Below are 15,611 nucleotides of genomic sequence, written 5' to 3' on the forward strand. Positions count from 1 at the left end.
AAATTCGTATCCTGCCAACTCGTCCACTCACCCCAAGGTCTATATTCATTTAGTCTAATGCCATTTGGTCCAATCATCACTTCGTCTAATCACCATTTCGTCTACGACCATTTTGTCTCATAACCAGTTGGTCTAATATCCATTTTATTTGAATTCATTTCGCCCCCAAAACACCAAGTCAAATTAGACCAAATGGTATATGGACTAAATGGCTAATGGACCAACTGCTTATTAGGCGAAATGATGAGTGGTGGACGAAATGGAAATTAGACCATGTGGATAGTGGACGAAATGATGGTAGACCAAATGATAGTAGGCGAGTTGGTAAATGGACGAATTGGCATTAGACCGATTGAAAATAAACCGTTGATTTTATGTTAAGGAATTGATCGCGTCACGAGAGTTCCAATTCAAATTTCAAATTCAAACTCATTATATGTTCACATTTCTAAAGATTCTAACATTGTCTAATACAAACGAGAAACAGGACCTGGAAATCAATCAATCAAATTATTCCAAAATGAAGTAAAATAACAATGAATTTTGTAAAATTTGGTGAAAACAACAAAACAATGACAATTTATTTTTGTTGAGAATCTGAGTACGAAATAGAGGAAAGTTCGGATAAGAGAAATTAAAATGAATGCCATTTTTAAAAAGATGGAACTTGACAGGTTAGGTAACACGTGACTTTTATAGAAAATGATAACCATATACTTCAAAACAGATCTTCTCACTACTGGAGTGTAATACCCATACCATCATTTCTGAAAGCACGGGGATATAGGGCAAAATCAAGCAATAGGGCCTACCTTGTTTTAAATTGAATTAAACTATTTAAAAAACGCCGAGAATACAATGGTTTAGCTCACTTCTGCACATGGATTTCTATACTTTCAAACAAACATACAAAAATGCAAAGAAGCTAGTCTAATCCTAATCACACTGCTATCAGAGTGAAATGAGGGACCAGTCCTGATGGAATGAGATTTCAATCTTTCATGAGTGATTTTGTTTTACCTTTTTAGAGTGAAAGTGTGCATCTGTTTACACTTTCACTCAAAAAAGGTATAACAAAAATCTTGAAAGACTGAAATCTCATTTTATCGGGACTGGTCCCACAGCTCACTGTATAGAGGAGTGTGACTAGGGACGCTCAGCGATGAATATCAAATAATTAGGAAAGAAAACTTCTGATTGGTTCCTGGTCAGTATTTTGAATTAAATTGGAGCGTAAGGTTGATCTTGATTGGTCATTCCATTTATTGCTAATCTCTGTCTTCTCAGGTTAGCTCCTTTGCATTTAAAGAGCTAGTAGCAATTGAGGTTATCAAGGAATGGCACGAGGAAACCTCAAAACGATATTGAAATGTGGGGGGGGGTCTCCATAATGAAGCAAAATGAAAAATGGCTGAAGATGATACTGACAGGTGGAGGGAAAAGTGCACTTAACCCCGAGGAATAGAATAAAAACAAAGGGCACTTCGGATCAATTAGATCCACTCTGATGACTCTCAATAATGTGTAGCCTGAATACCAAAGCATTAAAGGAAAAAAATATGATTCATGTTTCTCTGTACCCTCCCTCACAGTGACTTGATACAATTATGAGACTCTTCCAGACTGTGGGGGTTATTTTTTTTTACTATCAATTACCGTAATTCATGAATGCAATAGAGGTCTAGTTCAAAAAGAAGAAACCAAACACAAAAGCAATATATATATATATATATATCCTTTGATCACTGGATAACTCAACGTGAACCGTCAAAATATGTCCAAGTAAAAAAATGAAACATTTAAAGGCAAAAACATATCATAATGTTGAAGAAAATATGCTATGGGTGACGTTTATGGAGTAATACTGAAAGGTGATGTTCAGTAGATAATGAGACCAGACGTCATCAGGACCCCGTCTTACAAAAAGTTGCGATTGATCCGATCAGTCATCGACCATCGACGTCAACATCTATTACGCATGTTTATTTTGTTCAAAATATTTTCTAGCTATGATGTATATTCCTATATTCATTGTTTTCTTGAAAAATTCCCCGGGTTCTCTTTGTTTACAAAGGACATTGTGCAAATTTTCTGTAGAAAAAATATGACACTGATGGATTTCCATAGAGTTACAATTGATTGGATCAATCGCAAATTTTTGTAAGACTGGGCCTTGGAATTAAAAATTTGAGGGGCACTTAAAAATAAGAGACAAGCAATTAAAAAAATGCTGGTTACCATCGCTCACAGGGATAATGTTTTTCAATTTTTCAATCCTTTGACAAAAAACAAAAACCCAGAATGTGCACGGGAGGGCGTTCTAGCGGGAAATGCGTCTGAAGCATACAGACACCTATATTTATATCATTACACAGCAGTAAATGGGTCTTTTTATGCAATTATGAATATGATATTCAGACAAAAAGATTCTCGATCAATAGTCGAGGAATTTTAGCAAATGGTCAAGTCAGTGATCTGAATCTCTTGAAAGATTGTCATTGTTTAATAAATGCATTAGGGTCAAGGTTTTCAAACAGCCAGACCGGTCATATATGATTTTTATCTCAATGCATTTATTAAGATGATTGTACCCTGTATGTATCACTATTCCAAAATGTCAGCTGGCCCATCATCAAAACCAGTTATTCCATGGGTTAATTTTGTTTTAATGAAATAATTAATTTTGATTATTATACAAAAACAGTCGTTTGTCTTCTCTTTTGTTCAAAATAATGGACTTCGCTCTCTGATACGTTTTTCTATTACTATACCCTGTACCTCGCCCTCTATTTCTCTTCTGTTCATTTATATAGATTTATCTGTAACTCCCCTCCCTCTAGACACTTACTCGCTGCACTTTCGCATACGTTATGTACTTACTACTTCTACTATACAGTAATTACTACTACACAGCAAAAACTGTGGTGTTAACCGGTGTACATAGAGGACCACACCAGTTCTTTTACACCGGTGTTAAATTGGTGGTGTTAGTTTTACACCTAAAGGTGTTATTACAACACCTTTGGTTGTTATATTTACACTCTTTGGTGTTATGTTCAATCTCTATAGGGTCTAATTCTAACACCTCAGGGTGTGGTCCTCTATTAACACCAATTGGTGTCAGTTTTAGCACTACAGTTTTTACAGTGTACTACTACTACTACTACTAATACTAATAATATTACTACTACTACTACTACTACTACCATCACTACTACTTCTATACTACTCCTTATACTACTACCATCGTCTCCACCATTACAACCAAGAACACTAAGACTTCTAATAGCGGTACTATCTTCTTTTACTTCAGATGTTAGCTGTCACGTCCATTCTACATACAAGACCTAATAATTATGAACACCTATATCATCGTCAATTAACTAGTACAGTCGAGCGATGGGCATATTTCAAGTTGGTATCTCCCTATCAACGTCGGAATGGCCTGGATGCTTGGTTAATTACCTCACATTTTATTCCTACCGTATTTAAACCCATGACAAAATCATTGGTCTTTCTTCGCATATATTTCGGCTGTCAAGAATAATGAGTATATTTATATCATAGCTTGTAAAAAAACAGTAAAAATGATGGGAATAAAATCCATGTAAGTAAGGGCATATTATTCAAAATGGGAAGTCTTTCGTGTCCGTATGTTGGCAATGAATTTCAGAAACTTATCAAAGACGCGTTTATCACGCATATATTCATACATTGATTCTAGTTTGGAAAACCTGTCATTTATCATGTTTAGACAGAGAATGAGGTAACATGCCTAGAATCAAATACAAAGAAATTAATATTAAAAAAAATATTCAATTTTGGTACACGCTGCCTTGAGTTAAAAGACAAGGTAATTTCATTCGATGTAACGATCTTCTGAAGATATTAACATATTTTCAAACTGTGTCGAACACGATTTTATCGTTAGTTAAACAAACAACTGCTGAATAATTTGAAACAATAGTCCCATATAAAAATGAAACAAATAGTTGATAGTCTTACTGAAGTTTGTCCGAGGTTTACCATAAGTAGCAACATCTAAAGTGAAGTTTATAGTAAAATGAGTTTATTTGGTCAGTCATTGTTTTTATAGGTATGATAACATGAAATTCTTCGTTTTTCAGTTACAAGCACAGAAATGGTCTAAAATTTTTAAAGATTTTAAAAGCAACTGGGCCTATTTACAGAGACAAAAGATTAGGACACTCAGCAATGCGCAGATGTGAGAGAAAGGAAGGCGGGGATCCTTTTAGTAAGCACCATTTTCCTTTTTGGGGGGATTTCTTTTCTTTTGCATGTCACAAGATGTTTCAACGGACAATTTGATTCACATTTCGGTCAGATTTGTACTATTTTAGGGGGTAAGGAAATTCGCCCTTTTTCGGGGGGGGGGGCTGGATACACCCAAGTACTCAGATATTTGGTAATTCATAAATATTTCTTGGAAGAGACTGACGATTCACGTTTTACAACCTGCCTTTAAACAAATTTTGTTAAGAAGCTTTTTTTGTGTGTGTTATTTCAACTACATAACGAGCAAATTTATAATGAAATAAGGTTAAAGTTTTAAAGGGGAACGTAAGTGTACCACACCCCCCCCCCCATTGGATCCAGTACGGATACTGTACGAGTGGGTGGCTGATCGTTAACCTCTATTTGTCATTGTAATCTGCTATTTAGAATAAAGACACAAAACTTTTTGTGTTTAGGACAAGCTTTTATTAGATTTAGTCTATGATTTTAAAACAGAAATATCCATTATTCAGATACCTGTAAACAAATTAACATTTCATGTATATTAAAGTGTGGTACATGAAAATGCATACACATGTTTGTAGTCTAGCCTGTTCGAGAAGAGAACCTTTTCTATTTTTGCCTGGAAAATGTCAGATTATGTGAAGCTTGGATAAAACTGTCGCATCGAATTAACTACAAGACTGGAAAAATTATTTTCTCTTCCTCCTCTTCGACATACCGACACCCTTTTGCATCTATCACTAGTTGTAGAGTTCCCCCTCATCTCCCTCTTCCCTTCCGTCTCCTCCTACACCACCCTCCCCTCCACCGTTTCCATATATCTTTCCCGCCCCTATTTATCTTTATATGCGTGTCTCGCACTCATATTCCACCTCTGCAGCCTTAAATTGTTGAGCAGCATACTGTCTACACAACAATTGGTTGAAAAATATCCACCTCTGTGTAGTTTTCACCCAAAGCACACATTACTGGTTTAAAACTACTCAGGATTTTTTTACCTCTCAAAATTTTCTTAGTCAGTGTTAAATGGTTAAATTCATGGTTAAATTCGTATAAGTGCTATCAAACTTTCATTGATCCCATTCTTTAATTTTTTTCTGTTTTCATAGAAGCTAACCTTTATCCATGGATTTCTATCCCCTTAAAGCAAGCATCCTTATCTCTTCTGTAGCTATATATCTCACCCTATCTTCATTCCTCCATAATGCTTGCATCTATTTTAACGTCTCTCCTGCCCCCATACATTCAATCCATCACTTTTGATACGGGACAGTCTAGACCAGATTGACATATGGTGGTGACTGTACTATAGGGAGAGTATGTGACCAGTTTGTAAAATACACAAAATAGATTTACGGTAATTTTTCAAAACTACCAAGTTACTGGATTTATTAAGTAAGGTAAAAGCTTTACATGATGGTAACCAGCCAGTATGGTAATTGCAACGGTTAGAGTATTCCAAAATCACACGGTCGATCAAACATGAAATAAAGTGAGAGAAAATGTATTTCGCCTTATTTCGGTCCATCCGTATTCAGTTTCTATTGTTTCTCTATCATCACGTCGAGTTTGCAAACTTTTCGAATTTTTATACAATTTTCTGAAAAAGATGACCTATGAAAACTTGGTAATGACATTGTCTAAAACCATCACGTATTGTCACCTGATCAAGTAATGTTAAGCATAATAAGGAGACGGGCTCCCCCCCCCCCCCCCGTGTATAAAAAGTCCGATCTAAAGATAATTATATCACACAATAGGTTTATGCTCAACTTTCGTTTATTTCTAATTGCCTATTATCTTCAATATATCTCTATTTCACACATTTCACTCATCTTAAAGCCCTATTCACTTTGCAACATTTCATCGGCATCATTCTATTAATTTCCTTCTCCATTTTTTAATCGCCCCCTCCCCCCTTCTGTCTGTCTCTCTGTCTTTCTCTTTCTTTCTGTTTCTCTCCCTCCGCATGTCAAAATAAATGCACATTCATTAGCAAAAAACAAGTACCCATCAATATACTGCAAAGTTCACATTCACTCTCCAAGAAATAAAGAAAGAATAATCCTACCTGTGTATCATTGAAGTACATCACCAATCGATATCCCTCAAGAACATGCTGTTCATTGACGTGGTTCAAGGCCATGCAGGCTGCCTCCAAATCCAGTTTTCCATTTGCTGAAACCCCAGATCCCGTCAGGGGAAAGAGACCACCGATGAAAATATTCCTCAAGTTAGAAGAGTTCCCCATAGCTCCAACTTCGTCAGAAAAATCCTTCTTGAGTAATTCCACGCAATCCACCGACAGGGTTTCGGTGCCACAGCAGCTTTTAAGGTACGTGTCCACCGAGACGGTTGTGGGACTCACCGCCGGAGCTCTGGGGACGACGACACTCAGCAAACACCACAGCGTGGGGAGGACCAGCCACATCTTCGCAAACTCATTAAAAAGCAGCAATCGAAGGATCTTGAAGTAACACGCTTTCCATCTACCTGATTCGGGATGAAAAACAATGTAAGAGTAGAACGGGAAGGAAAGTACTTTGCTTATGAAGAATTATTGATGAAAACGATAAACTGTTAGTGAAAAGACTTGAATGAACCATTCTCGTACGTCCACCAGCTAAGCAATCGTCTGCTGAAGTGAGGCGCCGAAATTTGTGCAATCAAGCCATTTCAAACGCGCGCTCTCTCTGGTTAAGCAGTCATGAACGTACAATGCTGCTTGCTATGTGTTGGTAAAACTGTGCGCTTGCGCTCTTTACTTATTTCATCCACACTTACACTTCGGGGGAAACTAGTGCGTGAGGTTAAAGGGAGAGGGGGGTCACTGTATGCACCTTTTTGTACATAATTGTGGAAGAGGGGGGGGGGGGGGGGGTACAGTGCTCTGTCTTTTCCCTGTTATTCATGAGATCTCGAACCCAACTGGGTTGATTGGCATCTCCTGATGGCGTGTATATTTGCGTGTTTAATGCAAATAAGTAAAACAAACATCATCTCCTTTCTCGCGTTTGCTTGATGTGACTATGAATATGATGAAACTGCCATCATAAAAACAATTAAAGTGATGAAGAGTAAGAAAAATTTAAAACAGTACCTTATCTAAAACAATACCTTAAGCGTAAAGAAAATCAAACAAATTTGGGAGATCATTTTTATTCAGAAATCGGCGCACCATCAATGAACTGTTTGCAACATTTTTAGCGAGATAACTTCTCAGTTCTTATCAAGATAGTCAACCTGTTCTAAGGATTTTCAACCCATGGATTGTTGAAATCGTCTGTTTATCATCATCAACTTTGTCTTCACGGACATTTTGACTCATTAGAGTATGACTGTAACCATACATCGCCCTTCAACATCACGTTCGTCATCACTAGCATTGTGGACTTTAATCTAAGCAATCTGTGCCAGTCAATTTGGATATTATTTAGAATTAATATAGGATTATATATTTTTGGATTACCAGAAATGACTCTTCAAGATATGTAAGATAATTTACTATTTTTATATAGTTCTTTGTGCTCAAGTATGAAAAGGGGAAAATAATCGAACTAAATTCTCTCTCTTGTTTTTTTTTTGCATTTTTGTGTAATATCGTATAACACCCATAACATTACAGCTGTACGGGTCATTATTTGTTCTGAATGGTCTTATATCATTTTGTATATGATATACATATCGCATTATACATCGAAGGACGGGATTGATGCGACAGAAAGAAGATTGTGGTGACACATTTGGATTCTTACACAGCAAAAACTGTGGTGTTATCCGGTATACATAGAGGACCACACCAGTCATTTTAAACCGGTGTTAAATTGGTGGTGTTAGTTTTACACCTATAGGTGTTATTACAACACCTTTTGTTGTTACATTTACACTCTTTGGTGTTACGTTTAATCTCTAGGGTGTAATTTTAACACCTCAGGGCGTGGCCCTCTATTAACACCAATTGGTGTCAGATTTAACACCGCAGTTTTTAGAGTGTATGGTTTTGTAACCCAATATTGTAATGCACAAATGACAAACAATACGTGCAATATCTTTATACAGAACAAAGGATGCGTATCATTTACTATGGGGCTATGTTTCTTATTGTTCTTTTAACGGAATTGATATATTCAATAACACGTGGAATTTATTATTGAATTTAGGCGCTCTACACAATTATGTAATTCATGACCAGATTATTTTTTGTTAATGATTGTAACAGATTTTGAATGAAATTGAAATAGAATTAATGGAAAAAATGAGTATATGGATGAATAAAGAATAGATTCATAAATATGGTAATTAGTAAATGAATGAATAATATATACATAATTAAATTGTCGAATTAATAAAAAGTTTTGTTTTATTCAAAAGCGAAAGAAACAAAAATCAATCAATGATATCTGGACACTTTTTAGCAAAACAAAAATATCGAAGATAATAAACACTGAAAAGACGAGCATAAAGATGAAGATGATGAAAAAATGAGCATAAAGTAAAAAAAAATGAAGAAAACGATTATGATTAAATGCTAACACATTTGAAGTACATTCTGGATAAATGTACATACACACATTACAAGTCTTAATATCAAACAAAAGTACTAAATGTTCTAAAGAGACAAATTATTTGAAGGATCGATTCATAAAACAAAAAGAGACTTTCATGAAGCAACTTGTCACCGTTTCGTGTTATAAGTTATGAAATCCCGCGCACTTGTATGGCTGATATCAAATTTGGAAGTGGAAATCGCGGATATGAAACGTCGCGTAGCTTTTATTTATCACCGAACTAATGAATGTTCAGCGACGTATTGATTATCCTCACGGTTTCGATAATTAGGGAGCTGTGCAATTATGAATTGTGATTTAATCAAACAGAGCCGAATTAAAAGACATCACGTGCATCAGCATTTTAACGTTACCACTTGCACATATGGACTGGAATTGTATCATCTTAGCTTCTAAGGTCAGAGATACCACTGGGAGGCATTTTGATTTGATTTGGACGAGTTCGACTTTAGATATACATACATACATTATATAGGCCTATTGCATATATTCAAGCTTAAGTGATTTGAGGCTCGTGGCAGAAAGAGTTAGTACAATCGCAACTACCTCTACTACTTCTACTACTACTACTACTACTACTACTACTACAACTACTACTACTACTACTACTACTACTACTACTACTACTACTACTACTACTACTACTACTACTACTACTACTACTACTACTATATACTACTACTATTACTACTACTACTACTACTACTACTACTACTATATACTACTACTACTACTATATGCTACTACTACTACTAATAATAATAATAATAAATAATAATAATGAAAATAATGATAATGATAATAATAATGGTAAAATAATAATAATAGTAGCGGTAAATTTATCCAGGGTCGCCACTTCAATTACAAAACTTTTCTCCCAGTGGGGCATGCCGTTATTATTACCCCAGCTTTAGCTCGGCTTACCTGGGTTGAGTGCAGCACGTGGGTAACTATCTAAAGGAAATGCTGAAGGAAAACACTCCACAGCTAGCGATCGAACCCCATCCTTCAAATTGAAAGACAAGGGTAATAACCACTAGACCACGACGTCGCATCGCATACTCGCATATTCAAACAGCGTTTAAAATGTGGATTGCAACTCTTTCTGCAACCATGGCAACCGGCCCCATCATCAACACACATTTTATTTTTTGTTTCTTCTTTGTTTAATATCACTTGCCGTAATTGTACCAATGGATTTTAGGGCGATGGGGGGAGACGGGGGTTACCTCTTCGATATTCAAATTTTGCACTGTAGCTTATGGGTTCTCATGGAAGCCTTCACATCCCTTCCACCCCCCCCCCCCCCCATAGACAATGTTAGAAGAACCACAAATTCCACGAAACAGGTTACTCTCCCGAAACGCGCAACTGCCGCTTTTGTAATAGTCGTTGATTGATTGATTGATTTTATTTGGCAAGTCACCGTAACATATAGTAGCATTAAAACAATAGGCTTGCACAGGATGACCCACGAAAGCTCGAAAGCTTATTTCCAGTGAAGTCCTCGACATACAGAATGAAGATAATAAAATGGTAAAATTATACTATTTACATGTTAAAAAATTAAGAAAAAATCAGAATTTACTATTACCAATAAATAAGATATATAAACAATATATAGTCAACATCTAATCAAAGATAAGAATTTCAGCTTCTTAGTTGAGGGCTTTACCAGTTTTCGGATATTGTATAATTCTTTGTCTGGTAGTTGATGGTATTTTGGAATGTATGCATGGTGAAAGATATTGTTTTGGGGTGTTATTTAAATCATCTCAGCCTATTTACTTTTCATTAAAATTGATATTAACATTTCGATTTACATCTCCAACATTTACAATATGTTTTGTTCCATACATCTTGATACATAATCTCCGCCTACATACATTTACGTCACACCATCGACAATGATGCAAAATCTCTCTGTGAATTTTATCTTGTTTTCTTTTTATCACTAGAGTTCAAATTACCGAAAACAAAATATTTTTAAAACCAGGGGCAGATCCAGGATTCAAAAAAGGGTTTCAACCAAAAATTAAGGGGATTTCGTCCACGAAGTAAAACTTGACAAGCAAACAAAAATCAAAGGGGGGGCACTTCTGTTTTAATTGCATTTTAACATTACAAAAATCTCCTGGATCCGCCAGTGTTTAAACTTATGTATTATTTTTTAGCATTATGATCATGAAAATAATGGCTGAAATATTAAAATAAAGATCTTGCAGAAAATTCCGTTTACAGACAAATTAAAAACAGATATTTTAACATCGATGTCAATTCATATATCCCCGAAACAAGTTGAAAGTACAAATTTTAAAGGAAGAAGTTGCCTCGATTATCAGTTCATAAAGGGGGCTATTAGCAAGATGCCAGTTTTGAGTAAAGGGGCCGGGGGTACATGCCTGCTGGGTTATTTCATAACTATGATGATTATGAAATCAATGTTATGATAATTATTATGATAGAGATCCTTCATAGCGCTGATAATAGAGAAGAAAATCCTTCAAACTAATCACCTCATACATATTATCTGAAATTAGGCCTACGCTTATATGATTTCCATTTTCTTTTCGATGATAATTATTTGCACAACTTTAAAAGACAAGTCCACCCAAACAACTGATGATTTTGATGAAATTTCCAACGTTATGCTTGTTAGATTGTTCTATATTGATTCAAATCAACATTTATCTTGGTTGAAATTGACCTTTAGCATAAATGTTAACATAACTATTATATTGGTTTATTTCCAATTTGTCTAATGCCAATTCGTCCAATTGCCGACTCATCTTCTGCCATTTGGTCTACCATCGGTTCGTCCACTCACCAGAAGGGCTACTTTCATATAGTCTAATCCAATCCCTTCTGACCAGTTTGTCCAATGATCATCCAGGCCATGTACCATTTCGTCCAATGAATGAAAATGAAATGGATATTAGACCAACTGGTTATGAGACGAAATGGTTACAGACGAAACGATGATAAGACGAAGTGATGATTGGACGAAATGGTTGTTAGACGAAATGCTGATGGACGGGATTGCATTTAGACTAAATGAAAGTAGACCATGTCGTGAGTGAGTTTGCAGTAGACGAATTGGCAATTTAACGTAGTATTCTCCAGAAAAGGACACTTGAAATATTTATTCATCCCCTGACAGCGATCTAATTCCATCTCTCTGTCATACGGATTTGGTTTCGGGAATTTTAATAAAAGCGCAATCTTGTTTGTTCCAGTTTTGATATGCTATTTATAGGGTGTCACAACACTGACAACCTAGTTGAGACTCTCTTATAAAACAAAAACAAATAAAAATATATATATATGGCAGGTAACATCAAGGGCATTGTGCAGCCCGAGTAATCTCATGGAAATTTTATCTCTCTAATTTTGAGGGAGCGAGATTGATCGAAATGTTTTTCACAATAGAAAATCTCAATATGTGATATCTCCCCAACGCACTGGCATTATTTTCTTAAGACGCATCGTAATTATTACGCAAAAAAACTAGGTACATAATATATTCGATTATTATTCTCTACATTATATATACCAAGGGAAGTCATTATTTCATCAGCTTTCTTTCCAGTAGTTCGGTTTCCTTGAAAGTCATGTTAAAAATAAGCATTATCATAATTAAATTGGAAGAAATTAATATCCTTCATCTTTATAAAACCGAAATTGTCAGAATTATCAGACGCGAACGTCATAACGAACTACCAATTTTCTCTCAAATGCCGTTAATACTATTTCTCTCTTAATAAACATTTATTTAACACAATATTTATAAGCGCTGCATACCATTTCACCGGTTTTAGTAAGACTACCCTCATCGGGCATTCGAGCATTTCTACCCGTTACCCATTTACTACACCAGGGGCCTGTTGCATAAAAAAATTTACCCGAGAAAACTCCGGTAAAAACTGAAAACTAAGGTTAGTCTGATTTCTGCCATTGACTTTAACACAGGGCAAAAACTCTGGTAAAAATAACCTGAGTTTTCTCAGGTAAAAAGTTTTATGCAACAGGCCCCAGGATGGAGAGTGGCAAATGTAGATAAACGCCTTGCCAATGGAGGCGAGGGCTGCGTCGAGATTTGAACCTCGACTTTATGGTTCAAAGTCCGGAAACTATATCCACTGAGCCACAACATAGTATGTCACTATTTTCATGATTATTTAAGTATTATTAAATTGTTTGTTAGTTTGTTTTTATCCAATATTATAACTGTTCTCTGATCTATATCTTAAAATGTAAAAGTTCTCGATTTTGCATATTTAGATGTAGGTACATGCCGTACATTTTGTAAGATATTCCATTCTCCCCTTTCTCACTCTTCACTCTTTCTTCTTTAGGCTCTTCTTTCTTATCTCCACGTTCATCTTTTTGATATACCGCCAAGCTCTGCCGCACTGGCGGATCGGGGGGGGGGAGATGGCGGCCCGTGCCCTCCCCCTTTGAGAGGCACAATTAAAATAAAATTTTGTTGAAACAAAAGTGAATACCTTTTTGTTTGCTTGTCAATTTTTTCCTCGGGAAAATGTGCACCCTCGCTCTTTTGAAAATTCCTGGATCCGTCCCTGCTATGTCGTTTTTCTTAATTTCATTTTGTAAACATCTGCCCTCTACAGTTTCTTCGCCTATTCTGTTCACTTACATGATGTGTATGTATTCTTATGTATCTTTGCACTGCAGAGGCGTCGATCCTGGGGGGCAGGGGGGGGGGCGATCGCCCCACCAATGAAAATATTTGGGGGGGGCAAACATATCGTTTTGCCCCCTCCCAATAATTCCGCATATGCAAAAAATAAAATAAGATTGTAATGTTACACAGAAATCAGCAAGCGAGATTGAAATACACAACTCGTTCTTCATCTAAAATCGTGCTCAAAATGTCCGCTTTTCAGATTGAAAAAAAATAAAAAAATTCAGCTCGCGCTTCGCGCTCGCATAATTTCCATAGCAAAAACCCATATTTTTCATGATTAAATAGGTGAATAGAATGTCCCGTTTTCAGTTCTAAACCCCAAAAGAACTCCCACTTCGATTTGCAATAATCTTTTGTTGGATATATATCTTGTTCTTTATTAAAAACGTCCATTAAACTCATTTTTTTCAGATCGAAGTATCAAGATTTTCAGCTCGCGCTTTGCGCTCGCATCTATTTTTTTCTACATACCCATCTTAATCATTGGTACCGAAAATGATTAGAATATCAAGCTTTCAGGTCAGAATTAAAAGAAATTTCAACTCGCTCTTCGCGCTCGCATTTAATTTGTTGGTAAAATGTGTGTGTGTATAAATATATATATGTGTGTGGGTGTGTGTGTGTGTGTGTGAGAGAGAGAGAGAGAGTTTGTTTGTTTTGTGTGATCGAGCGCCCTTGGAAAGTTGATTCATGATTTTGCCCCCCCCCCCATCTGAAAAATGGATCGACGCCCCTGCTGCACTGTATATATTATGTTTCACAGGCGATCTATGTCTTACAAGCTGTGCTTTTCAATAGATCACCTCAGTTCTACATTCTAATTATTGTTAATTCAATGTTTCTTCATTGATGACATGTATAATGTTTTGTAGAATTGAAATAAACTTGAAATTGGTAAAATGGTTATGATATTCTCGTCTTGAGTTCAGGCTTACTACGAATCATTCTTTGTGGCAAATTGTATTGTAAGCAAGTTGCAGTAATTCCAAGCAAGAAAGAAATGCGCTTTTAACATGTCACTACTATAAACAGAATTAGTCAACTGTCTAATAATGACAAAACCAGATAACCCCCACTCCGCGTCTATTCCATGTTAAACGCAATGTTAGCTCTCATCATCCCAATATACCCAAACTCTTTTTTTTTCAATCAATCATTGCTTTGACGAAGTTGACTCCATCACAGCGCACGTTTCCGTGCGAGCCATCCAATGGATATTGACTTTGATATTGACATTGAAACTGATGGTGATGGATTGTTTTCATTCGTCTTTGCAATGTGAGAACTGTTCTCACCTTTCGGGCCTACCCAAATAGAATGGCAATACCTCGTCACCCGATGGGCCGATACAGGGGGTCACCTCCCCAACTCACAGGGCCCGCCACCCGCCAAGCAATACGAGGGGTCTGTAACAACACGGACAAACAAATCAACTCGCAATTGGTCTTTGTTCGGCTATTGGATAGGTAAACGGTTCTCATGGTCGACGAGATTTCTATTTGTTGTGACCACGTACGTACTCGGCGCTCCGGAAAAAAATCTGCTATTCTTACCTTTTTTCAGGGTGAATGGTCTATTTTTGTGTTAGTGTCATGATGCTTCTGGAGAATATGGGACAAGAATAACCAAACAGAAAGAGAGTTCAATTTTCAAAATTTATACAGACTAGAATATTGTTATTTTCATTGATAATGTTGAATAGAGAACGGATTATTGTTTATAATGTTATTTATAATAATAATCGCATGAAAACCGAAAACTAGCTTATCTACTTCCATTTTAAACGAATTGACGATCATGCATGTAGATTGTAGAACTTCAAAATGGCTATAGGAGAAACATTTTTTCCTCGCTCGCTCGCTTGTTTTGCTTGCTTGTACCATCTTAATTAGGACGGTCTCGGATGCGAACAATGTCTCGTAAACACAAAATCGAATCATATTTGGCAGCCGGTATGGATACACTTCGTAATTATTAAGGTTCGTAATTCTGAAACACGTAAATTGCCTATACCTCGATGTTCGTTAATCCGAACATTTGTGGCGTAATTCCGAAGGTTTGTTAATCCGAAAAGG

This window comes from Lytechinus variegatus, chromosome 1 (assembly GCF_018143015.1).
Source record: "Lytechinus variegatus isolate NC3 chromosome 1, Lvar_3.0, whole genome shotgun sequence".
Lineage (NCBI taxonomy): Eukaryota > Metazoa > Echinodermata > Echinoidea > Temnopleuroida > Toxopneustidae > Lytechinus > Lytechinus variegatus.